General features: G+C 40.0%; 1 long non-coding RNA gene across 4 annotated transcripts in view; it reads left to right on the forward strand.

Annotated features, from left to right (window-relative positions):
- The window catches only part of LOC108002442 (uncharacterized), a 165,047-nt gene that overhangs the window by 5,582 nt on the left and 131,971 nt on the right, over nucleotides 1–27,494 (forward strand). The window contains exons 2-6 of one of the 4 annotated variants that reach the window (XR_009830524.1): nucleotides 15,447–15,614; nucleotides 15,892–16,007; nucleotides 16,710–16,785; nucleotides 17,029–17,298; nucleotides 17,550–17,637. This is a non-coding gene — a long non-coding RNA (uncharacterized LOC108002442). Of the gene's footprint in view, nucleotides 1–15,446; nucleotides 15,615–15,891; nucleotides 16,008–16,709; nucleotides 17,299–17,549; nucleotides 17,638–27,494 lie in introns of all 4 variants that reach the window. The other 3 variants (XR_009830519.1, XR_009830510.1, XR_009830533.1) reach the window with 3 other exon arrangements.

The raw sequence follows: 27,494 nt of genomic DNA on the forward strand, positions 1-27,494 counted from the left end.
ATCTCGAATAACCGTTTAGTCGATAATTCAAATGCACGCGTTATCCTAAACGAGATAAGTTTATTTTCTTGGCACAAAATTCAAGGATGATTTTTAATACATTCAATTTCGCGATCGTTATCGTATATAGGAGATTTAAAGAATCATTAGAAATTCTTTTTTTTATTCTTAACGTTGCTTCAATTTTTCTTAGTTTCTATTTTAGTTTCGCAATACAAGAAAAGCATGTAAATCTCATTGCGACACTTATATTTCATTTTGCCCGGACGAGAGCTCGTAGAGCTGGTTTCAAGCGCATAACTTCTTCCTCTCTTCTTCTCTCTCTCGTCGCTTCCAGATACTTTATACCTCGATACGATTGCATTCTACACTCGAACGTTTTACGCGACGAACACGACAATTTCCTTGCTCCTTCGTGGCAAAACCAGCGACACCGATACTATCGACGGAGGATGGATTCGTATCGAGCATCTTTGCTTCTTTTCTTCTTCTTCTTCTTTTTTTATTACTTTTCGTTTCCTTCCCTCCCCTACGTTTGGCGACAAGAACGAGAGAAACATAATAGCGTGACTCAAGTTTAATGAGGAGCACCGTCTTTTAAAATCGCTTCGTATCACCTTTTCCGAGAGAGATCCGGTTGCGGTCTATGCCCTGCGTGAAATAATCCGCTTTTCGTTCCCATTACAATTTTAATTTCTCTCCCATCGCGTTTCCGGCACTCCCTCCCATTTCACACCATCTTCGTTCGCTCTTCCCTACGTACGATTCCCCACGAGTGGTTAGAGTACATATACATCGAGAGTAGCCTTGCGACCGGTCCGATAATTATCTCGAACCGGAGATGTACTATTAGCGATCGCAGTTTGACGTATACGGTGGGCTCTTATCGTCTTACCCTCGGTCCTTTGCATCTCTCCTCGTCATTAAAAGCAATCCTTTTCGCCGTGCGGTCATTATTACGTGCTTACGGCACGTTACGCGATAATTAATACATCACGTTAATATATCCTCGATGACGGATACGGTGCAATAGCGGAGAAGAGACGTTTTTAATTCTTTACGTTGCGATAAGGTTCATAAGGTTTATTTCAATTTGCGTCTTTGTTGTCATTAATGGAATATATATATATATATATCTTTGCTTTGACTCGTAAATGAAATAAATGCGTTCGAGACGAAAATTTATTTGCTCAAAGAAACAAGGAGAGAAAGAATCGAACGATCGATTATCTTTCTTAGCGCTTGACTACTAGGAATGCGAATAGAAAAATATCGGAGTTGGTAACAGGTTGCAAACTGTTTGAAATCGCGGTCGTCGAAGGAGGGATGTAAGTGGACTGTAACGTCCCACGCGGCTGCGAAATGGCAGTCCTGGGAGCGGTGGACGAGCGAGGGGGAAAGGAGGTGGGATTAGGGGGAAGCGAGAAAGGGAAGAGAGCAGGGAAGGCAGAGTGGAGAAGAGGGTTTGGGATCGCGTGCTACGAGCCGGTTGTGTAGCCGGCATAAATGATAAAAACGGACAGGAGGAGCGACCGGTTCGCGGCTAAACCTCAATAAGTGTAAAGACCGCATGCAAATGCCAACCAATTATAAAAGGGAGTCTCTCCGGCCCTCTCTCGCCGTGAAATATTATCAATTTTCGACGCGCGTTATCGCACACCCCCGCATCGAACGCGCGAGCTGCATTACCGCGGGCCAGACACGTCAGATCTTTCGTAAACTCTGGCCATGTATTCGAGATCCGCCACGATGCTTCTCGCGACTCGTACTTTCCAATCTACTCCTCGTAATCCTCCAACAAGGATAAAACCCGTATCCACGAACCGTTTTCGCCTAGCGATCGGAAACGTTCGATCCTCCTCTCGTTACGTACGCGGCTTATGACCGCGGCTCGTATCGTCGAGGCGGAATTTTCTCCCTTTCCATCGGCAATAGAGAGATAGAGAAAAGGAGGAGGGTGAAGCGATGGGTGGGATCAAAAAAGGCACTGTTAGGAGGATATCGAGGAGAAGGAGAGAGGAGTTGCGTAACGCACGAGCAACGAAGTATTCGCGAGTCGATGAGAGATAACTCGTGACAAGGATTAATGGAGCGCAGCATCGGCGTTGCTTATTATTAGTAGTACTACTCGCATAATTAGCTATGGGAAAACGTGTAAGCAATGATCGATTCGAACGTCGACTCTCGAGTTTCGCTCTCTTAGTCTCCCGGCGGAGAGCGCCTTCTTTTTCTCGGCCGCTAAAGAGGCTGTTCTTGCCCCGCCGGTATTCCACCGGTGCGCAACGTCGATCTGACAGTGATCGAGCACTGTCATTCGAGTCGACGCCGCATACCTTACAAGATTCTGTACGCGCCAGCAATTATGCTATCTTGGGAATGCCTTGTATCACTCGATTCTCGCTTTTCGCGGCATTAACAAAAGTACCAACATCCGACCGGCTACTGGAAACGGTGCGGTATGCCGGATCGGGGGCTTGGATCGGGGGTTATTCGTGGTAATGCCACACCACCAAATATGAACCGAAGCTTAATTAACGTACAAGCAATTAACCGTAGAATTATCGTGCTCGGTTTTGCCCCGACGATTATCGGGAGGAGCGGGATTCCTCGAAACCGGAACGGTACGACGCCCGGAGGAAATTATTACGTGCGTTTTTGTTCCCTTTGTTACGTCGAAATTCTACCACCACCACGGTGCAAAGGGAACAGTCATTTTTGACCAGCTCCGTAACATCCTACCGTTCAAAACCGCTTTTAATTATTCTCGATTACACTCTTTTTTATAGAAACCATCATACCGCCGTTCAAATATTAACATTTAATTACTTCTTCTTTCGATTATTTCTACCTGGTGATTTTTTTTCTTCCTTTCTTTCTTCGCTCGCTAGTTCTATTGTTTGGAAATAATTTTAACTTTCGTTAGATGGCGTAAAAGAAATCGATAAGAAAGAGAAAAAAGGGAGAGAAACGCGCAGAGGATGTTATCGAAAATTGTCCAATTTTTGGATTTTATCGAGGAGAGATCCCTCTCTCGAGAAGTTCGTAACGGACAACGTATTTCTTTGGCCAAGAAATCGACGACGAGTTTCGATTTCGTTCAGCCGGACATATGTACCTGTAGCAGGGAAACTTTTCGCGGGTTATTATCGTTTCGAAAGGCAACGGCATTTACGAAATGGAATCCGGTCGACGGAAATGCGAGAAACGATCGAGCCACCCCTCGGTCTCTCTCCCCGCCACGGACTTTTCTCGAGGGCCCAGAAGAATTCGCGGAATGTCGTCGTAGATCGTCGTTCTCTCCGGCGGGTGTGAGCGGGTGCCGCTCCATCCGAGGTCGAAAACTTTTTGAAACAGAAAAATTAGATATCCGTTGTGCGTCTGGCCACGTGAATTTTCCTTTCGCGAAAGAGGCTGCGGGAGGATCAGCGGGAGGAAACAGAGACGAGAAGAACGAGCGAACTGGAAAAGAGAAGGCTATATGATATATGGAAGGCTAAATCGAATTTTCGTTCGTTTGTGAACTTCGTTTGGGCGAAGAGGTACGAGGCTAAAAGGATCTTCCTCCACTCTGGAATGAAATTTTTCCGCTATCCGAGAAAACTTAACAGCGGCCGAGGGTGGTAGGGGATGGTTAGGAGAGGGCAGATGTGGAGAGTGGAGAGTCGAGCAATTTCGTCCTTCGTCGCTCTTTGTTTCGACTCATTAGAGAGGAATACTACGTTCCTACTACTCATCCGCTCTTTATCGCCATGTGAAAATTAATCAAGTTTTTCGAACTCGTCGCGGTGACCCGTTTAAACCCGTGAATCCAAGAATGCCGCTTCCGCCAACTTCCTTTATTATTTATACGATAATTATTAAGGACCGGGATTAAAAGTTTTACCGTTGCGGCGTAATCTCGCTGTCCACGAAGTTCAAGATTTTTACGGACGGGATGGGAACTATAAAAATTAAATTAATAAGAGACGCTTGGTTCCTGCGGAAGACGAAGACGACCTGATTCAGCGAATTTAGACTTCTTCCTTTTTTCTATATATATATATATATATATGTAGAAATTTTTTTTCTTTTTTTTCTCTTTTCTACACGTTCAGGGTCAAAGACCTTCGACATCGCGCGGAGACGTTTCTTCGCTATCGTCTTCGAGGATGAAAAGCGTAGAAAGTAAGGAAGGGTAGATGGATGGTCCTAACTCAGTTATAAACACGACTATAAAAATCAAATTTGTGGCGTCTCCCTTGGCCAAACTTGCTTAGACATTATTCCAATCTATTAGAGCCGAGGGCCTTGTAAAACAACATTTTCAACCTTGCCCGTCGTCATGTTCCGCTACGTCGCTCGATTATTATTATTATTATTTTTTTTTTTCGTTCGAATAACGAAGAGGAAGGAAGGAAGACAACGAAAGCACAAATTATACGAAATTGCACGCGAGATGTGTCCGTTTCAACTTTGTTGGCTCTCACTCCCCGCGTTCCACGAAGCCATCGTGATATTTTCACGTGGACTCGCATGACGTGGAATCTCCGTGAACCGGCCATTCGTTTGTACAATTTTTTCCTCGCACGTGTTTCTAGGTAGTCCTCCTTTCCTCTGCGTATTCCTTTTCTTCGCTCGTCACTCCCGCCGTTGCATTTTACGAAACATAAAGTTGAAGGAACGCCGTTCGACGAAACAGTTCGTGCCAAACCGAATGTCCGAAGGGACGAAGTCAGCCGACAAATTTCACTTCCAATAAATGGTTGTGGTCGGCGGCCCACTGTCAATCTTTATGAGATTTCGTGGTCAATGGAGATAATTTAGAACAGCGTCATTGCGCGTTCCCATGGTGCGCGATTTATTGCCGGCTTTATTATGAACGGCCGTACCAAACCCTGTTAAGAACGGTTGTTGCAGCCGGGATGCAACTTGCCAAGAGAGCGCGAGACGAAAATGGAAAAGATGAGGAGAGAAACGAAGCCTCGCACCCATACCGTACGCAAAGGGCTTGCGTGTGGACGTTTTTAAATAGTATGCAGATTTTAACTGCTTGTTCCGTCAACGTTATTATTTTATTGAACGGCCGGGTAGATTATGTTCCCACCCGATCGTTTATATATATATATAAATTTAACATTTTTCCCTTATTAATTTATTATCTTAATTTATTAACCGTCCTCTTGCGGTTATTCGATGGAAACGAATACACAGATTTTGAAATAATACGTATAAGTAAAATTATGTAAAATGTAAACGTTTAAACTTTTTTTCTTTAGAACGTAAAACAAACACCATGTTTATTAATAATCCTGGTTGAGCTGAAAAATGGTTGTAAATTTGTCGGCGAAAGCGATTTTCTTCTTTCTTTTTTCTTTTTTTCAACGTGCTGACCCGAGACTCGAGAGATTGGACTGGCTGCCAATTTAACGCCATTATCTCCGCCGACGTCGAAGCGGGGGTCGAAGGTGAGGTGTCGGGGGTGGACGATGAGGTCGTCGTGATCGTCGCCGTTGTCGTTGTGTTTCTGATGGCGGCCCGTAATATAAATTTTCGAGGAAAGTGTTACGGAAGCGATTTGCAGTATGCGGGGAGGTATCCGGAGGCAGTTATGATCCGTTGCCAATAGCTAATGCGGCGATGGCGTGCAAATCGACGCAGACGGGGCATGATTCAGTTGACACGAAGTTGGCGCGTTCTGGGTCTCCCAATCGATTCTGAATCTCTGCATAAACCTGGTGTGTGCCTCCCCCGCTGCAACCGGGTGCAGATCGCTGCGGTTCGCTTCAGCTTAAAGCTGCAGCCAGTCGATACCGAGATGCGCCAACGGCGATTAAGAAACTTGTTCTAACGTTCCCAACTTCCGACCATGATAATGCTTCCGTCCGTTTTAACGCGTTAGGCGCGTTAGGGTGAAAAACCCTTTCCAACGATCGTGGACCTGGTTTCTCTTAGAAATTTCATCTCGTTTCGCTTGATCACGGTTCGAGAGGAATTTTGAGCCGAGAACGAAAAACTTTTTAATTGGAAAATTTAGAAATTGAAATATCTAATTGCCAACCGCCTGTTTACGGTTTCAAATGGAAGGTTTAAAGGTACCGGGATCGGAATAGTTTCACGGATGTCGAACGTTCGATTGCTCGCGTGACATTTAAATATTTATGAAAATATGGAAGCACCGATTGAAACGCATCGTAGTCGGATGCTTTTCAGTCTCGAGAAGTCTTTATAGAATCGATACAACCGATTCACTTTATCGATCAAAAGCAATAAGAACGATGATAGAATGCATCGCGCGTATAGAACGTTTTCTGCAAAAGTAATGGGGAGTGAATAAGCATCGATTTCCAATGAACGTTCGCTTTTAAAGCTAACAAGCTACTCCGTCACGTAAATCCTTAAGAATCCGGAATCGGCCATTCTCATCGGCCCTCATTGAAACGGAATAGTTATATATATACGCGATGGAAATCGTGTTTCATTTCTCACGTTCCTTTTTACGATATTCTTTCCGTCAACTTGCCTGATATTCCAACTTTTAATGGCTACGATCGCTTCTTACAGTCTTCTCTGTTACCGATCACTGGATCAATCGCGCGGATTTCTGAAAACACCGAGGAAGAGGAGAGACTTGGCTCGATCCGGATGAGATCGTTTTAAATTCGAGGCCGCTTACCAACCAGCACCGTTTATTGATTTAACTTAAGGGGGTTCGGGGTTAATTAAATAAAGCGAGAGATTCGTTTCGCCCGCCGTTCGAACGAATTCGATTCGAATGAAATTGATCCAATCGAAATAAAATTAATAATAGTTGGCGTAATAACAGATCGGCGCGGATGCGTTCCCGTGTTCCACGACTGCACGAGTCAAATTACAAGCCTGGCAACTCGAAACTCGGGAAAAAAGGTTTGCGAACAAACAAACACGGCGCTTTGTTTGTTCCGTAATAGGTGACAGGCCGGTTCTATAAAATGACCGAAATCCCAATTGCAATCGGCATTTATCAGCTGTCATTCGGGACACGTAAACAGGCGGCTGGTTCGCTAGTTTTTCCATCGCGGCTTTCCCATCGAATCAACGGATACGCATTCAACGGACATCGCGCTGCAATGTACAACATTATGCAACTGCATTCAACCGTGAAACAATTATATGCGTTTCAACCGGGCCACGTTCAGCCGCGTAATCGTCGTAAATCTATTTTCGCGCGATATTGTTTGCCGTGCATATTAACTTGTTACCTCTTGTCCCTCTAAATGAACGATACGAACCGAACGATAATAATTTTACATAATGCTCGTTCCTCGTGAACGGGCAGCCTCGTTTCGATCGCGTGCGAAATTGCAAACGGAGGATCATCTTTTCTGATCTTCTCTCTCTTTAAATCGTCTTTAAATCGAATACCGTCGACACAGGTATCCTCTTCTTCGTTTTCTTTGTAGTCGCGCTTTTATTTTAAATTATTTCTGTCGATATAATTTCTTTTTTACCACAACAGAGTGGTAATCTTTGATTCGATTCCTGGTCGGATAAATCTTACGGTAGCCGTTCGATCGAAGGAAAGGAAGAGAGAGCGGAATATGGATGCTCCAATTGAACGAGCGAACGTTCAATTTCGTCGGTCGTAAAGTTTTTCGCGACGCGTGGAAAGATCGGGAATAAGATCCGCGATGAATACGGGGCTTCTTTCACTTGCCCTTGGAAAACTGCATTATACTCGAGCTATCAGTTCTCTTCTCCTTTTTAATCTTTGCCATCCTGCAAGCTTCCCTCTTTACCCATTATTTACGAAAATATATATATTAATCTATTATATTATTCTGTTATTGCGCGTTCCTTTGCAAAAGTTTCATCAGAAATAATCAGCGAGACAGTTTTATTTATTTATTTTTTTATTATACGACGCACAGAACGTACGGAGTGAATTTTTGCGACAAAAATGGATAGAAGTCACGCGAATTGCAATTTCGTCCTTTCCTCCAGAGTAAACTGATTTACACTCGTTGATACGAGGTCCCTTTCTACGAGTTTCACCGTGAAAACACTTTCATACACCGTAGGCAACCTGTATTCCGCCACGATTTCCCACGTGTCACCAGGACCACTTTATTTTCTGGCAATAGTAGTAGCCGCCTCTTTCGTTTTGCCTCTTTATCCTTTTCCTTCTCCTTTCTTTTTTTCTCCGTGTTTTCCAACGAGATGCAACACCTCTTATTTCCCTTCGTGCCATCGTCGCAGTCGACGATTCGAGGCGACGTTTTCCGACGAAACCGATCGGACTTTGACGAATCGGCGCTGCCTCGTCTCCTGATCGAAGAGATCCGACGAAAGGTCTATTTAGAATTCATCAGCGTTTAATTAACACCGCGTTTTCGAAATGGGGATCATCCGAAATCCCGGCTCGGTTCACCCGTTTTAACGACACCCACACGCACAGAGGTATGTAACAGCGAGCGCGTATGACACGTTTTATGCCGCATGTCCTGTCCGCTCGTGGAGTCTCGACCTCGCGATATCGCGGCGAAATAAAAAGGAAATTTATATTTCGCACGATCGTGTTCCGAATCGGTAAAGATAGGGGAACCTGGCAGTAAAAATTTCACCGCTAAAAATTCTTGCTTCAGACCCGGTTGAAATAAAAGCACGTCCCTCGACCGGACTTGTACACGGTGTCCCCTGAAAAAGATATGCAACGGCCAAGTAGTGTTTTGACACGATAATTCAACGTGAAATATATATATATATATATATTTTTAATGAAAATATAATTTGAGATAAAATTTGTCTTACATTTTCAACCAGCAAATTGTGCTATCGTGTTTACAATCGTGTTGCTTATTTGAATAAATTTTTGCTTTTTAATACGATAATGAAAAGTAATCACAACGATCAAATCGTTCCGTTCGAATAACATAACTTTTATCGACTCTTAAGTTGAGAAAAATTTCCTATTGAAATTAATTATTATTAGCGAGGGAAGGCAGTTTGTTTATGGACACCGGGTAGAATTGCAGACCGATCACTCGCGAGCGCGCTCGCCCATTCACGGCTACGGAGATTTCCACACAGACACTCGTGGCACAGGCTCCTTTGAATCGAACTACGCGCGGTTATGGACGTTGTCCACTTTGATGTTCGTGCCGATGCCGTGGAATCGGACGGGCCGTGGCGATGGATTTCCACAAAGTAAATGTCGGCGGCAGGTGGCTGTTGGCCCCTCCCCCGCTGCACGGAATTCCCCGCGAAATCGTCGACTGCGTAATCGCAGACCCGACCTTTACGCGCCGCGGGAGGCTACTACGTTTGCGCTCGGCTCCCAAAGGCTATCGTTTGTCGGAAAGATTGGTTTCTGTGCGTGACGCCGGTTTCTAGCAGACTGAACGCGGACTCGACGAAGCCGATGAATTCCAATTAAAATTTGAATTTTCGCACGTTCGTTCGATCGACGATCTTTACATCCGTCATATCAATTTTTAAATGAATCGAACAAACGTTTTTCTTTTTATCGATTTCTATCGAGAAAAAAAGATTGACGCTCATTCATTTCAGGATTACTTAAATAATGGAGGAATTTTATTTATAGCGATAAAAGAACGAAGAGCATTGAACCAACAAGAGATTACTGGGAGAGGGTCGGGGTGTAAGTTGGAGGAGAGGATGAGGTAACGTTCATAAGTTTTGGGATCAACGGTTTAGATACCGTTCCATCGAGAACCTCTTAGCATGGTATTTTCCTACAATCCTCTTTCCAACTATAATTTGTAGAGGGTTCCATAGGCGTTTTCTTCGAGATCTAGGAACAAGCACGCTCGCTATGAAATTCCGCTATGACAATCACCGGATCATAATCCTCTTAGGGTGGGAGTCGTTGAATCGACTCGATGGACCGATTACGAGATCTATAATTTTGTATAAGAACAAATACTAATAGGGCCATGCGACGCATATTTTTGCTTTACGTGGAAATAATAAAGATATTATTTGAATTACGTTTTTGCATGCCATTTAGTAGCCGCGCGGCCAACTGGCGTGGTACAATTTATCATTCGCCGGGTGATTACAAATAATTGTAATGTGACTCTAATTATTAAATAATTGATGACGCGAAATTGTTGCATGGTCATTTCGTTGATTATTGAAATATTTAATACGATTCATCATGAAGATTAATAAGCTCGTCATTACGGGAAAACAAATTGCCGCGATGATATAATAGACGGTCCACTGTTTGGAAACAAATTAATTCATGCACCAACAATTTTATACAACGTGCCCGGTTCTTATCCACTCCTTCCCTCCGAAATCATCGATTTCGCATCAACGAGGGACAAGAAATTTCGTACTCGTGTTCGTTTCGCAACGTTTCGTGACTTTTTCCCTCCCTTCTTCCCCCTCTTCCAAAAGCAACGCCCTCGATCATTACATCGAAGGGGAAATATAAAATTATCCATATCTCGTATTCGTATCGATATCCCGGCCGGATAAATTAATCCATTGCGCGATGACAATAAACGATTGATCGTCGGCCAGTTTACGAAACGACCCATTCGGTACGCCGCCCATTCAGTGGATTTCGCAAGGAGACCGCCGTTACCGCACTCGCGCGATCGTCCGAGGCATAAATAACCGCTTACGGTGCGCGATAAACAAATAGGCCAGGAATTATTATTAAAATGACCGCGGACAGCGGGGCGTAAATCATCGGCGGGAGAGGGAGAGCACAAAGACGCGGCGGAAACCGCGGGACCCGGTTGTCCCGGGACGCGAAAAACATCCCGCTCCGAGAATAATATTCGCGGAAGAGGAGCACAAAGTGTTCTTTCAGCGCACAAGAAACCCCCTCTGTTCCGTGCCACGTATATGTAATGACGCATCAACCAGAGACTCCGCGACTCTTTCGGCGCGGGCCGATCGAGATCGCGATCGGGACGATGATCGTGCGAACTCGTCCCCTGTCCGTGTTCGGGGATCCGAGGGGACGGAAATGAAGTTACGCTGCAAAATCTCGACTGTTCATTGTCTATCGACGGCGACCCCCGACGTGGACACGGCGACGAATCGCTCGACCCGAACGAGGGAGGGAGCGACAGTCTCGTATCTTGGAATACGGCGTACGGTTAGTGGAGAGATTGATGCGGTGAGAGTGAAGGGCTGTCCGTCCGTGAATACGTGAGCACCTGTCAGGTGCATCGAGCATTTCAGCTTCCTGCATGTTCCCGCTTCTATTCTCGATAGACACGGGGCCGCGGCTCGATAAGTAATGCGGAACGGTGTAGGTGTTGCTGCAATGGACAGCACGGGACACGCCACTTACGATCGAAACGCCGCTACCGTTCGCTAAACCTCTCCACTCGATACAGGGTGACGTGGTAATAGCGTTACGACAGAATCGCGCAACCACGCTGGGATGAGTTCACCCACTATGCGCGCGCGCGCGCGTATGTGTGAGATAATGCATCGGGCGACCGGCTGCAACCACGTATCCCAAGTTTCAACTTGTTATGATGCGTAATTGCGTTAGAAATTTATCGTTTCTCGCTACGAGAATTCGTTAACTTTCCCTGCCGGTAGTTTAGAGATACCGGTAGGATCGGGAGCCCCGCTGGCTGATTATAATCGAATCAGTATTTTACGTCTAATGAATTGCGGAAAGGTATATATCGTCTTTATGGAACGAATGGTAGTTTAGGTCCTGCTAGTTTGATGGAAATTTTTTTGTCAAACGAACTTGCGATGTTATAATTTAATTCTCCTTTTTAACCCTTATTTAGATCCTGGATTTTCCGAGATTATTTCTTAACGCGAAATTTATAATTTTCTCCTTGCCTTCATAACTCAGAAGAGAACGATCAGTTTGGAGAAGGAGTAGCATCTCGTTTAACTCTGGTCATTGAAAAATAATGGAAAAGAAACACGAGAGCTGGAATTCGTGGAGTTGGTGGAACGTCCGATTTCGTCAAACATCGATGCAGTAGATTCGATAGAATCGATTCTAGCCATCGTATGCTGGGGCTCGAGTTGAGATATGACGTCGTGTGTCATTAGGTACGTCGTTATTCATTAAACTGACGTTCTAGTGCTTCAGTCGGTCAAACGATAATCGATGTAGGCGTATAGGCGAGCGATAGTAGATATTGGTGTCCCGCGGTTGATCCTTCTCTTTCTCTTGCAAGTGTCCCCCCCCACAAGATATCCGATCCGATTATTGTGCCTCGATCAATCGATTTCGTCAGTTATTTCCCGAGCATTAGGCAAACAAAGAACAGTTTCTGAAGCGGAATTACCAATCCGTTTCGTTCCTACGTCGGAATTTCAATTTCCCACACATTCGTTCCTTTACATATAGTTCGAAACTATATTCGTCCTCGACGCTGAGAGCAATTCTCAATTCATACAAATATTGAAACGGAAAAACGCGTGTTTACGATATACACGAGCGAAAAAAGATAATGTTTCGTTCTCATTTCGCTAAGTGCTACTAATCGTTATGCGGAGGTAATCTTTCTCACGATCGACCAATCCAATTTTCCAGTTATTTTTCTTGCACGTAAATAAATTTCTCCACGAGACAGCAGTGCTCAGATATTTACGAATAATTCGTAACAGACGCGTTGTAATAGCCATCCACAAACTCGTGAAGAACTCGTGAGATGCGGAATTACGTCGATTCTTCGATTGTTGGATTGATATTCCAGCGAAGCTATCTGCGCATAAGCCGTGTATATATTCGCGTATCAAAATTATAGACGCGTACGTATAATCGTAAACGCGTGGAAATAAGCGAAGCGATTGCGCGGATAACGGTGTTCACGAAAATTACGAACCGATCATTTCTCCTCGAGCATACAGATTCGATCGAAGCGAAGAAGGCGAATCACCGGATCCTATGTTAGGCTGTCGTTTTTATCGAGATCACATCGGCAATTAATCGCCACTGATCACACGGGGTCGGATTCATCCTTATATATTGTAATAACATGCCTTCTAAGCGATACACTTCCTATTGGTTTAACGAAGCGAGACCGTTAATCGTGGATCCGTTGCTCCTCCAAGGTTGCCCCGAAACCAGTCACCGTTAACTCAACGTGTGATTAGAAACGGGCAGACCATCGCTTTCCAGCTTACACACGTTGATTTCTATCGGAGTAATTAGTACCAACAAGTTGTTGCGCGTTATATCGAATAGCAGCCGGAACCCGAATCGTTTCTATTCACGTATTTCACTGACTCGAGATCATCAAGCGGTATATAAAGTTTACATCAATTTACGTTGTCCCAGGTATTTTCTTCTTCTACTTGGTATTATATCGATTAATAAAATTTGTTCGCTATAAAATTCCTTAGTAAACGACAATTTTACTTGGCATCGCGCACTTAAATATCATAATTTCAATTACGCGTAACAAGTTCATTTCATTCGATTTTAAATTCGATAATTTCTACTCTTCCTCGATGCAGACATTATCTTCAATTTTTGCTCTTCGTCTTTATCCAAGCTTTGCCTCGAACCAGTATCTCCTTCCACTGCATCTTTACCACCCTGTTGATCATCCTACTTGTTTATGCACACACATGTTACGCGAAAGGAATGACGAGGCTCTCGTGTTCCCGCAGAGATATCAAAACATACTAGCGACCGTGCCGAGGAATGCGCACTCGAAAGAATACCTTGAAGGCAACGTATACAGACACTGACTTTGCATCTACGTTGCATCGCCGAAGGCGTCGCAAATAACGGCTGCTAATGAAAATGAATACACGACCCCGTGAACCCGTGTATCGTGTTGTGATTCGAAATTTTATCGGATGAAATAATTGCGGATATTAGAATCCGTAGGGTGGATCCAAATCGTTTCTCTTAATACCGCAATTTTGTTGCATCGTAGTAGAGTTTGATCGAGTTAAATGGTTTCATGTAAAGAAACGATGTATCTGAGATTGTAAAAATATAATTCTTCGGGTATAGATATACAAAAAAATAAATCTTAGAGATAAAAGAAGAGGCTAACATTAACGGTTATGTTAGATATAATTTTAGTTGTAAGTATAAGAGTCACGTTCGTTGATGTTATTTATGATTCATTTAAGACTTGTGGATTTCTAGACTATAATCGCAATAAGTGATAGTTGTGGAAGAAAGCAGTTTGAAGAACGTGAATGTGTCGAGATATATATCTTGATGTCATTTCATTTTTTTTTTTTAATTTTTAAATCGTTATATCGCTCTTGTTACAATAACGTAATGCATTTAATATCACAGCAATAAAATTAGAATAATTTAACACGTTATTATGGAACGATGTTAGCAAGGTTGCTATTATTAGTAGGCTTACGAGGAGAGATGCGTCAAAGGAAAGATTCAAAGGGCCTCAGGGCAATGTGCATTTACACGGTGTATCGGCATTGCATCGCTGCGCGTCACAAATAACGGTGACTAATGAAAACGCGCATTCTATGGTCTTATGTAGTTTTGCGCACGCGTGAACATCAACTACAATAATCAATTGTAATCCGTGCAAATCACCATGGAATGGAAATAAAACAACGTGAAACGTTAAACAGATAGCGTCCAATTTTGCGCGATTCTATTTGGCTCGCGCTCGATTTTTCTGCAAACCCTTTCATTTAAAAAAGGAACATAGGTGTCTGAAATTTGCATCGTTTCGTTCGGTATACTATTATCTTCGACACTACAACATTTTATGTAACGAGAAATCAATCGAAATTAATAGTAAATATGTAGAAATGAATGATGATTTAGTTTCAATATTTTTTAAACTTCATTTATTAATATTTTTTTATTTTAACTTGTATAGATTATGCTCCTACAGTTTTATTCGGAAAGCATCAACACTTTGTATAAAGATATATATCTTTTGCGATAAAGATGAAACGAAATCATGATATTTTAACGTAAAATTTTTATAATAAGATTTTTAACGTAAAAAATAATATCTAATTATTTATTCTTATTTTTAAAGTATTAAATACTGTATTTTAATAAGAATACTCGTTTATTTATTTCTTTAATATAATTGACTATTTATTATAACAATTATCATTCATGAATTATCATTTGGTTTACTATTATATTTTAAATTTCTTCAATTTCTTTAATTTTCATATTAAATTATTTTTAATAATTTATTTTTATATTAAGCGGATCTTGAAAATAACTAATCCTCTTGGTAAGATTTAGTAAATTAGTATCCCTTTCATTATTAAAAAATATAAAAAAAATATAGAAAAATTATATTCAAAAGGATATTCTTTTGAAAAGCGATTTCATATAAGAATTAAATTTAAATTTCTTTTTTTTGTGTTTCAGTTTCCTTTAATTTAATTAAATTTTTATTTTAAATTTCTTTATTATGTCTGAATTGTTTTAATTTTTATGTTAAATTAACATTAATACTTAATTCTTATTAGAATTTTAATAAATAAATCTTTATAAAACTTTTATGTTTTAGAGATCAACAATTAGATATTATATGACACTTTAATTTTCGCGCGGTTTTGTAAATAAGAACCTCGCCGCTACAGCCAATTAAAAAGCCCCTAGATGAACCATGATGCGTCATTCTTCAGTGGGAAATTATCGTGATTGCTACGTATCGCTCGAGTTGCTCAATTATACAGTAAGTGATTTTATTTCTATTTTATTATCGAATTTATGGCTTATTGTTAGTTTCATTCATTTAGTAATCTGTTAAACATTGTAATAAACAATGTAAAATTGAATTAATTAGTTCTTGGAGTTTCTTTTGCTTGACGTCTATTCGCTTGTTGAGGTTATCGATAGCTTATATCGTAATATATCGTATTGTAATCTTTTTAATCAGTATTTTAGTTTAAATATTGCTTTAATTTTAATTTTAGATATTTTTTTTATGGTTTTTATCTTTATTTGTGCAGATTATTGTTCAATTATAACTTTGAAAAAAATTTGACTATGAAGAAAAAATGCATACGTCATTCATAATTTACTCAAGAATTTATTCATAATTTTTCTGCAAATATGGTAAAAAATGGTAAGTTTTTATTCATTTTAATATATATTAAACGTAAAATAATTAATTTATTAAATAAAAGAATCAATTTTTCGTCAAATTATATTATTTTAATAATATATTTCCTTTTTCGAAGTGTGTTGTTAGTACTGTTTATATATTCGTCTTTCTCTTTCGTCTATCGTATATACTTGAATGAAAATATAAACATTTCTTATAATACGTTCCAAGAAATTGAGAATTCGTCTGTATACGTTCGATTTGTTGTCAAACTTCCGAACGTATCCCCACTCTAGTTCGATAATCCCCTCGTGTTTCGATAATCGAAATTGTCGCGCGAGGTGTCATTGTAATATCGATAGTAGTCGTGTTCAGTCGTGTTACGTTTCTGTGAGTTTTGTGATTAATTTAGTGCGTAATATTTGTTTATTTCCATATTTGTTTTTTATTGTTTATATATTATTAATTCAATTATACTGAATTACACGTGCTTTTATTATAATTATTATAATTTATTGAAATTATATCTTTTGGGCGGCTAAATTATACTTTTTTCTTCATTCATCTATTCGAGGTTAGAATGATAAGTATATATATTTATAATAAATTACATTATAATTTTTTAAGATGGAATTTATGCTTAGTTATTGTTTTATTTTAATACAATTAATTAATTTTATTACGTTTTATATATTTATTTGAAAATCTTGATTTTTTTTGTAGGTTATTAGGTGATTAGAGGAATGAATTTTAAAAAAATACATATTTTAATATGGATGCCTTAATCAATGCAGAATTGGTAAAATTTTATACGTTTTCTTTTTATTGTATTACTAATCGCATATATTGTCGTTAAATATATAATATAATAATTATAAAATAAAAATAGAGATAAATGAATTTCTTAATATGATTTGTCTTTATTCAAGATTTACTGTTAAATAATAGCTTTTAAAAATCATCAGTATTTTTGAAACGAGTATTCCATAAGTATATTTAAAAAATTTTCCTTATTTCTCTCTTCCCATTAATTCAATTTTAGTTTTAGGAAATATTTGAGACCGAGCGCAATGCGGTCGATAGAATCAGTGTTTATTTCGTAAAAGTTTTTATATTTTTTGAAGTGTTTGAAATTCTATTTAAATTATAATAGTTTCGCGAGATTAAAATCAGTGTTTTTTTCGCCGATTGTAACTTAAACGGTCGCGTTAAGGTTATTTTACTTGTTCTTTTTTTATTTTTAAATTCGTTTCCGGTATATATTCAAATCAGTATTTCAAGAAGATAAATCAATCGTACTTTATGCAAAAAGGTAATTATCTTTTATTCTATTTAAACTTTTATTTTTCTATCAAAAGAGATTTATTAAATTTCGAATTTTTATATTTCAAACTTTTATAATTGTATTTTGATTTTTATTATTATTGTTTATATATTACTATTTCAATCTTTATCATTAGTATTCTATAAAAATAATATTCTATAAAATAATTTCATTTTTTATTATTTCAATTTTTTTAAATCAGTAATGTTTTAAATTACAATATCTTATATTTGCTACAGATGTTTTCCAGACCTCAAGGCTTGTTATTTAGTCTTCTCGATGACTTTCCACGATGATAACATTGATGGCAGTTTTTCGCATCTAATGGTGAGTCGCATGCGTTTTTGTTCCTCCAGTTATTCAATCATATCGTAGGATAAAAGATCCGAATCGATACGAGTGACTGGTTGTATATGTAAAATTTTGCACGAGCACAGTGACCACGGATATTTACCGTGAATAATAAATTTTCTTTTTCTGTGTTTTATTTATTAGTTCAGGTTAGGTTTTCTTGCGCATCATGTTTTCTAATATTATTAATAACTTTTTAATAATAATATATTAGTACAATATATTAATATCATAATTGTTTTAAATATTTGTAGTTGAAAATTCAATTGGTATAAACTTTCAATAAAATATAAAATTAGAAATTTATAAAATGAGAAAATATTTAGTATAGATATGCATTCAAATATCCATATGAATATGTATGTATAAATGAAGAACATGAATATTTAAATAAATAATAAATAATATAAATAATTTCAATTGTGTAATGGGGAAGTCAGATATTTCCTGACTTCAATGCAATTATTATACAATAATTATATGAATGCATATTTATATTATTAATGTGATAATAAATCATTTTCAATTTTATTTCTTTATAATATTTTAAAACATATGTTTATTTAATTTTTATGCTATAAATTTCACCATATAATTTGATATATATTTTAATAAAAGTTTTATTTCTTATATATAAAAATAAATTAAATTTTATGCGCAAGAAGACGTTTTGCGACAGGCAGATTTCTGAATTAAAGCAACAAGTTTTAAATGCTTTCATGTTTTCAAAAATATGCTTTGATAAAGAAATCGCCTGAGGTTACTTGCATTAATATTTATATCACATTGCAATGAATTTTAGTCTCATTTTAAAGAGATAAATTTCAATATTTTAAAATTCCAATAATTCATTAAATTAATAAAGTCTTTTATTGCATTGAATTAGTATATTTTTTATTATATATATTTCTTGGTAATTAGTTCAATTTTTTTTATTCAATATATTTAATAATTCATGAAATCAATAAATCGAAGTAAATAAAGTAATGCTATAAATATTTTGAAATAAAACGAGAATAAAATAAGAAAATCAAAAAATATTAATCCGTTAGATACAAAATATTTACATTAATCTATTTTTTTAGCTCAGGATTTTCAGATTTAACCCCTTCCGTGTTCATTGCCAGGAACTCATTCACGTGCTCAGGTGCTACTTGAATGAGGAAGAGGCAATGAGCATGATGACCATAGTTCATAAGTTTATAACAATTTCATAGCGACTGACAATGTGTTGGTGCATCGTGCACGACGTATTTTCCACATTGTGTGTGTTGTTAGGCTGTGGAATTGCGTCGTTTTAATTATTATTTCATTTATAGCGTCATTTACAGTAACAAGTTTCTATCCGTTACTAAATACATATTGCGGATTACAATACTCATATTTCTTTAAAAGATAATTTATATGTCCTTTCGAGCATGAATATTTACAATTAAAATTGGAATATACGTACAACTCTTTATTGTTTTTCACGCAATGATCGCTACCCATCGTCAGTCGATTTCAGGAAAATGGTACGTAAAGTTAGAGTATGCGAGTAGTGTGCCAAGCTCGGGTGTCGGAGGCGTCCCGGGATGTTTTCCCTAGTGTAGGCATTTTGCGCCCGAGTATTATGCGTGAGAATCGTGGAATGAGTGTGTTGGTGTGCCTGTTTTGCCATTTTTTAAATATAGGGCTAGGTAGGATAGGTAGTATACTTCTGGTGTGTCTGTTTAATTATAAGTAGGTAGGGCCGGGCAGGTTGTCACAGTCTCTGGTCGGGTAGGCGCGTTTTCGCGTGACAACCTGTTTCAGGAAATAAAATTTGAAAAATCGAGGGTAAAGTTAAGACGAATGGATTATGGACATTCGTTTCTGGTTCTGCTTGTCGATTTTTCGAATTCCGCGTTCGCGGTCGCGAATTATTTCGAAACGAACGTTGCGCTCGAGATTCTGCATATGTACGGAGAATGATCATTGCGATCGTTGGTCGTTCATGTGCACTCAGTTTCCGCGATTTTCATTTTTTTCTTCTTTTTTTCTTGATTTGCGATTAGTGAATCTCGAGCCTAGATTTAAGTTTCAGCGGGCATTGCGCCCGAAGACAGAGGGGCCCGACAAACTGTCACGAAGAGGGCTGCAACGAATGGTTTCTCATTTTTTGGATCTTGTTTGGGTTCAAAGGATGGGAAATCATTATTATTTTTGTCACTGTGCTCGTTTTAGTAATACGTAGTATATATTGTTGTATTATGGCCAATTTGCATGCTGGCCCATCGTTCATCCAATTATTGTGGGCAAATCGCGGTTTTTGTATTAGTATTGCGATAACGGTTTGAATTAATCGAGTTGTAAAAAATATCTCGATTCCTTTTAATTATTTTCGTTATAAATTAGTCTATTTTTTTATTTTTTTTATTTAAACTTGAATTTATAGTGTTGCGAGTTACGATATCGGGATATTTGATTTTTTAATTTTGTATTAAATTCAATTTAAAAATTAGCGTAGCGTTATAAAAAATATCGCGATTCCTATTAATTAGTTTGATTATAAATTATTATAAATTAGTCTATTTTTTTTATTTTTTTATTTAAATCTGAATTTATCATAGCATTGCGATTTACGATATATACGAGATATTTGATTTTTTAATTTTGTATTCACTTTAAAAATTAGTGTTGCGTCAATAAAATGCCCAATGACCTTCCATTAGAATTGTGGAAGTATTTTTCTGCTTCTAGATCAGCTAATGTAGCAAAATAAGCTACACAAGCATAATTCAACGATAGCAGCTTGACATGGCTGCACTGGATCCATCAATATCGCTATCGTGAAATTAATATTAATATTCAGAAATGAGTGCATGCATTAAATTTATTAATGTTGCGTAATAACGTATTTTATTGAGGTTACTCGGGAATCTTGTAATTTTTTTTGTTATTTTGTTTTTTCATTGATTCAAAATTGAATTGCACTTTTCGTGATTTTTTTTTTTTGAAAATTTAGCGTATTATAATATCGGGAATTTAAAAAATATTCATTCGTAATTTCTTCGGGTTATAAATGAACGATTGTCATATTTTGATAGCTTTTCTAGCTATCATTTTGTTATCTTTTTTCTTCAATACTCTCTTATTTAAAGAAGGTTTGTTACTAAAAATTGTGAATATATATTTATTTGTTTTTAATGAATATCTTTTATTTATTATAATATTGCTTAAAGAAATTTTCAGATTACATAAACAATTTATTTTATAGATTATATAATTTTGATTATTCGATTCTAGTTCTTTTTTCAAAACTTTATTTCATTTCTCAAAGAAAAGATCAATTTGCTTGACGAAATACTATGATTGATGTACGTAAATACTTAGATTAGTATTCGAGAAAGAGAGAGAAAGAGAGAGAGAGAGAGATAGAGTGTTGTAAATCTCTAGAAAAATAACATTTCAAAAGTTGTGACACAAGTCTCATAAGATTTCCCGACTGCGATAAAAGCAAAACGCACGATAATACTTGCTCAAGGCTGCGTTTGTGTCAGGGTTGGATCACGACGCATCCACAAGGGTGCAGCAAATAACAGTGACTAATGAAAACATGCATTCCTTCATCTCTCAGTCGTACACGATAAGTTTTTGCATGATTCATTGCGCCATTACATTAAACGGCCAACAGCTCACGGTACGTGCTCATTGTGATATCGACGATTTATTGCTCGATCGTCGTCATCATTCTCGCGTCAATTGCAAATTCCGAAATTGCTCCAAGTCTTTCGCGAAATTTTCTCGGATCGCAGTCTTAGGATCTATCTTCCGAACACTACGATAATTGATTTCAACGAGATTTCAATATACCGTAAATTGTAACTCTGTTCGATCCTCTTAAAGCCGCCAATTCGTCTTTAACTGTGCAAATGACGAAAATTGATTAATTTCCTCGAATAAAATCCCGCACGGGATAAAGGATAAGGATAATCGATTTTTGTCTCAGGAATATCGGATGAGTTGGCTCGTGTTACCAGCCAACCCACCCATCGACCTTTAACGTCATCCCATACATATTATTAATCCGGACGAGTGTAATAATCGCGCGGAATAAAACGTACATCGAACGCGTGTACGTACGCGATTCTCTGGTACCTGCACACGATTGCACGAGGCACTTTTCATTGAGCCAGGATCCGGAGCTGTGTCACGCACGGCATTAGTGTAACGAGAATTATCTAATCTTCGGTACGTGCTCCGTTCAACGATGGTTCTCGCGTGTGAGTCATAGGTTACCGGCCGAACCAACCCAACCGAGAAGAGAAACGGGAACAGAGAGCAACGGAACGAACCGGTGACGAGTGCGTTACGAATGTAATAATTCTCCGTTTGCCGCTACTCCACTCGTTTGTTACCGGTTTCGTTTCATGCGAATCACATCGGTCTTAATATAAGTTCGCGAAAGGTCCGCGAACGAAGGCGAGCCTAGGCCGTGCGAAATACACGCGCTATGATTAAATCGACGAACATTCCTCTTCGTTAATCGATCGATTGACTGCGTTATTTTATTTAGAAATATCTTATACGCGAGCAGCCACGGTGTATATACAAGGGTTTGTTGCGTTGAAACGGTCGCTTTGCCGGGTTTATTGAACGGTCGCGCGTTGTCAAAACTGTATTTAACTCGGCGAATTAATTATAGGTCTCTGTCTCGGAGTAAATCACCACTGGGATAATAATGAATTATTGATTTGTCAGGAATGGTTGAACTCGTTTCAAGCGTTCTTTCTCCCCACTTTTTCGAGCTGCGTACGAAATTTATAATCTAAATCACTGGACCGGTGATGAACGGTTGGAAGCGTCGGCTCGAAAGCGTGCGCGGCGCAAAAAGTCTTTTGATGTACCGCTCCGGGAAGAAATATTCGCGAGAAGGTTCACGGACGTTCAACAGCGTTCAACGAGGTTCCTTTTATCGATGGAACGACGACAATCGGTCGAAGAATAGCGCGCGGGGATGGACGTCTTATCGTGGAATCGTTCGGTTGCCGTCCGGATTTTTCGAAGGAAAATTAGATATAGTTTCGCGACCTCGCGTGGAAATCGTTTGAAACGATACAAAAGCTGACCAATTCGAGCGGGGCTCGCTTTCGAGAACAATGAGCGAATCGTTGGGGCGCGCTCGCGGGATCGATTCCCAATTTTCCTTTGTAGTTTCACGCGCGAATATACGTTGTCGAAAAACGCGATGCTTAGATCATTCTTTCATCGGGGTAATCACACTGGAACCGCTTTGTCGCCGAGAATTGGACTGCGATATCGACGGTTTGACCCGCTCGACGCGCGCGTAGATACGTGCTCGCGTTTCGATTCGATTCAAAAAGATGAAATCGAATGATCGATAGAGCGATGTACGCGAGCATCGTGATTTATCATCGTTCGATGATGTTAAATTAACAGGAATACGTCGATCGCGCGAAAAATCGAGGACTACGTGTTGCGCCGATAATAATTTAACGTCGTCGAATTAAGCTATTCGGACCGTGTGTACAATTCTGCTTTGTTGTAATTTCAATCAAGATCTAATATTTAATATCTCCGATAAAATAAAACGGGTAAAAGATTATATAATTTATCGATAGTCAAGCGGTTATGACGGGGAAATAAAAAAAAAGCATTATTCATTCGATCCTCTATGTCGTATCCATGTTTTTCCTTCGAATTCCATGCACTGTCCTATTGCTTCGATCGTAGAAACTCGAATATTTATATAAATATTATAATATGTATCGTATACGGACGGGGGAAAGTGTGCAACGATCATCTCTTGTTAACGCGAGAAAAAAGATATTCTCGATCCGTTAAAACTTGTCGTTAATTCTCGTATTCGCACACATATTCTCTCTCGCGAAATTTAGCAACGGTATTGTTGAAATCTTTCTGGCCTTCGCTCGCCCGTGTACACGAAAAAAATGTCTGTCTCCCTTTCGTCACCCGTTGATTTCGAGCGCTAATGACGATAGTTATTAGGAAGCGGGCCGAATCTGTTGGTCTGGCGTGCGTGCAGAGAAAGCGGCGAGGAGAACGGAAGAGAAGGAGAAGTTTCGAGTGGAGAAACGGTCATTATCGACGATGACTGGCAGTGGGGTCATCGTGGTCGGTAAGGTTTAACGCTCTTTTACGAGGGAAGCTTAACAATATACGCGGCCGGTGTGTACAAACTCGGTGAAATCATTAACGTCTGCTGCCCGATTTAATCCGCCGTGCTTCCTTCTCGCTCCTGCCCACCCACTTTTCACGGTGTTGTTCCCCGTTCGAATGGTTTCCCATCGTACGAATTCTCTCCGCTTCCCTCTCCTCGCCACGAGTTCTTCATTCCATAATTGGAGCAAAAGTCAGTCGTTCGAAGGGATCGTGCGATTTTCGTCGTCGCGAAATCGTTAGAGAAGTTGGTTATTATTATTATTTTCCCTCGCGCGATAATGCTCAAATAAATGCTCGTAATTTCGAAGATTAAGAGATGGTACGGTGTTAATAAATATTAATTGCGGGCTAAGCAATTTTATTCGCTGCAAGAACGGGAACGATAATCAGGCGCGAACGCCATTCACCGCGTAGCGATCGCAGAATCGTAAATAACCGCGATATCACGTGGCCCCCGTTTCCCTACGGTTAATCGTAATTTCTGTACGTACGCCTGTGCGTGGAGGAGAGTTAACGCGCGTCCTCCGTGCCCGGTGTTAGTAATCGGGATCGTAATATAATCTGCGTCGACGCGCAGAACTCGGCGCTAGCTCACGTACCATTGAATCGCGTAACTTTATTGGAAGACGAGAGCAAGGGACCCGGGCGACGGTTATCTCCGGCACACCCGACAGGGACAAACGGACGCCAAGGGCCGAAAGCTTGAAGGGACGCAGACGGAGCGAAAGGGGTTGCTTCTAATAGCCCTTAAGTTGGATAAAGTTGGCCATTGTGCGCGCCACCCGCCCGTACGTGATCAGTTTTACCCTTGGATAATCACACCGGCGCAGAGATCTGACCTCCCCCTCCTTCCTTTCGTTTATTTCCTACGGGTGCAAGGAAGACAAGGCCCTGGGGTGAAATGAGAACGAGCGCGTAATGGCAGGAATTAAGATTCGTGGCTGTAATTGATAGTTGATCGCAGCCACCGCCCGCCTCGCAGATATATCGCTAAACTTTTCAACGATATAACGATCCTTCGTGAAAGAAGGAGGGTGGCTTTAATGAAATTCGTACTCGAAGATTTACCTTCTAATATCTTCATAACGGAACTCGTTGATGTTATAGGAAGGAGATGTATTTTGAAGATGCGATACGCGAAAGAGTATTGATTGATTTTCTTTTTTTTTTTCACGATCTCCGAATATCGTTTAATTTATCGTAGAAAATTTGAAGGACGAATCCTATCTATGATACATGGAACATGCATGGAAAAGCAGCAATTCGAGGAAAAGGAGATTGGCGAGCGTGTACGTGTTCCGGCTTTGAACGGTTGTTCTTCAAAGGAATAAGTTATTACGATCGGTGGAAATAGATTACGTAGCTTTCGTAATTCCAACATATCGCGCAGATAACCGGATAATCGGCTTGTGTGCACTTCACTGTTTAGCGCATTAAGTAGATTGACGATACTTTGTACTCCGTCACCTCATTTATTTGAATTTGCCATTACTACTACACGCGCCACGAAATCGATATCGCGTGATGGAAACTCGCTTATCGGAATTCGGTTCGAGCCGAATTGAAAATCGCCTATATCTCTGAATATATGAATTTAATTGGTTTAATTGTGCACGTTGGAAGAAGAAAGAGGGAGAAAAAAAGGAAAGGTTATTATTATTTCAGAATTCATTTCGAACGCTTCCGTGTTATTTAGACGGCGAGGCAGAAATGTAATTAATTAACATCGTTCGTTTAATAATTCTTCCGCTGTTAGAAACCCACGAAGTCTTTCATCAGAGCCACTAACGCTGATATAATCCATACACCTCATCCGACGATTAAACGATGGGATCGATTAATCTCGCGGTTATCCTCCGCGCTTCGTTTTCCAGTCTGCACGTAATCCGCGACGTTGCTTTGGGTTCCACAGAAGATCCATAGATCTCTTTCTCTTCCTCTCGTTGCTCCTTCCTCGCCTTCCCCGGCAAACAAGTTGAGTTTACACCGGTATAAGCGCTAGTCACGCCTGAACGCGGGGGATGTTCTCTCCACGGCACGGAATACAAAATGAGAAAATTCTGAACAAGCGAAACTCGTTGGAGGGAGGAGATGAAAAAAGAGGAAAAGAAAAGAAAGGAGAAAAAGAAAAATATTACGTTCGCATCGTGGATTTTTTTCTCTCGATACGTTTTATCTTTTACTTCGTCGTCCCTTCTCCTACTCTTACACGTACTTTCGTTAACGTTCAAGTTTATTTTAACGCGAAAATTAAACTACATTTCGAATCCCTCGAAGAACACGATCCTCGTTCGAATCTCTCGATCTCTTCCATCGAACAAGATTCCTCTTAACGAGAATATAATCGCTCGGTTTAGATCGCAGAAACTAGGCGAGCTTAGGCAAACGCATTAAAGGTATACCTGCTCGTGTCGCGCCCGAAAGTTGGAAATATCCGTTTTGGCGCTGCTCGAGGATAGAAGCGTGGCAACGGTGGTTCAGGGGAAAAGGAAAGAGAGAAGGAGATATATAAGTGGGCGAAGAGGAAGTTGCAAGGTCCTTTCTGGTAGGGTGAAGAGGGGTGCGAGAGGGTGTGGAGGAGGAGGAAGGTTGCAGAGCGTGGAAGCTACGTTTAATTGGACGACTTCCAGGAGGTGGAATTAGGAGAGAGATCGGGGTGAGCAACGCGTTCCGTTGGAAGAGTCGAGGGGATGAGGAGGGGCGGGAAGAAAGAGGGGGCGTAAAGATGCGTAGGGTGGATAAAGGGCGGCTTATCGGCTAATGTCACTTTAACATTGTATCAAATTATCAGTCGCCTCGCCAGACCGACGGATTAATTAAGCTAATTATTGTTCACGCATGGACGGATACGCAGACTCTCAGTTGTATCCTGGGAGTAAGTCATTTTGCCCGTATTACAGTTTACATCGAAGTGGCGCGTTGTTGTTTCGCCGCCTTCCTTCACACCTCGATGCGTATAACTGACGGTAACGGCTTCTCCGTACAGTTGCATCTCCACCCTTCCTAGACGACGAGGGTGGCGACGACGACGACGACGACGACAACGACGACAACGACGACAAAGAGATGTGTAACGACTGCAACGAAGACAGTGAAACGGAACGAGGGAGCGTAGAGTGTGAAGAGGAGGACGAGGATACGGCGAGGAATGATGACAACCTAGGTGGTTCGGTGTAAGGCATATTTATAGCCGAGCCTCGGCTTTATCGTTGTCCCTCTTGTTATCGAGCCGTCGTTACCGTTATTGTGCCAATGCCTACGAAGCAACGAGACGCGTAGATCCCCGCGATACCGATTCCAAGAGGAACGAGATATTGGACGAGTAAATTCCGCGCTTAAAGTCTTTCTTCGTTGTCCGGGGACGTCGTTAAGGCTCACCGGCGAACGGTGGAGGGAATTCGCAGAGAGGTTAACGCAGATTATATCGATGCTCTGGAAATGTATTTTCTCGTACGAAATAAGCAGGGAATCGGGGCTGGAGCATCGAGGCAAACACGTTCGAAATAAAGTTAAGAGCTAAGAGGTGGATTAAGAACGGAATCTGTTTTAGAGCGCGATAAAAGTGGTGGCAATATTCTTACAATTTTCAAATGCGTTCGCGCGATTGAACGTGGCTTTTTCTAAATTGAGAATTTCTCTCCTCGTTTTTCCATTCTTCCGTTTCCCTT

Source organism: Apis cerana, linkage group LG1 (assembly GCF_029169275.1).
Source record: "Apis cerana isolate GH-2021 linkage group LG1, AcerK_1.0, whole genome shotgun sequence".
Taxonomy (NCBI): Eukaryota; Metazoa; Arthropoda; class Insecta; order Hymenoptera; family Apidae; genus Apis; species Apis cerana.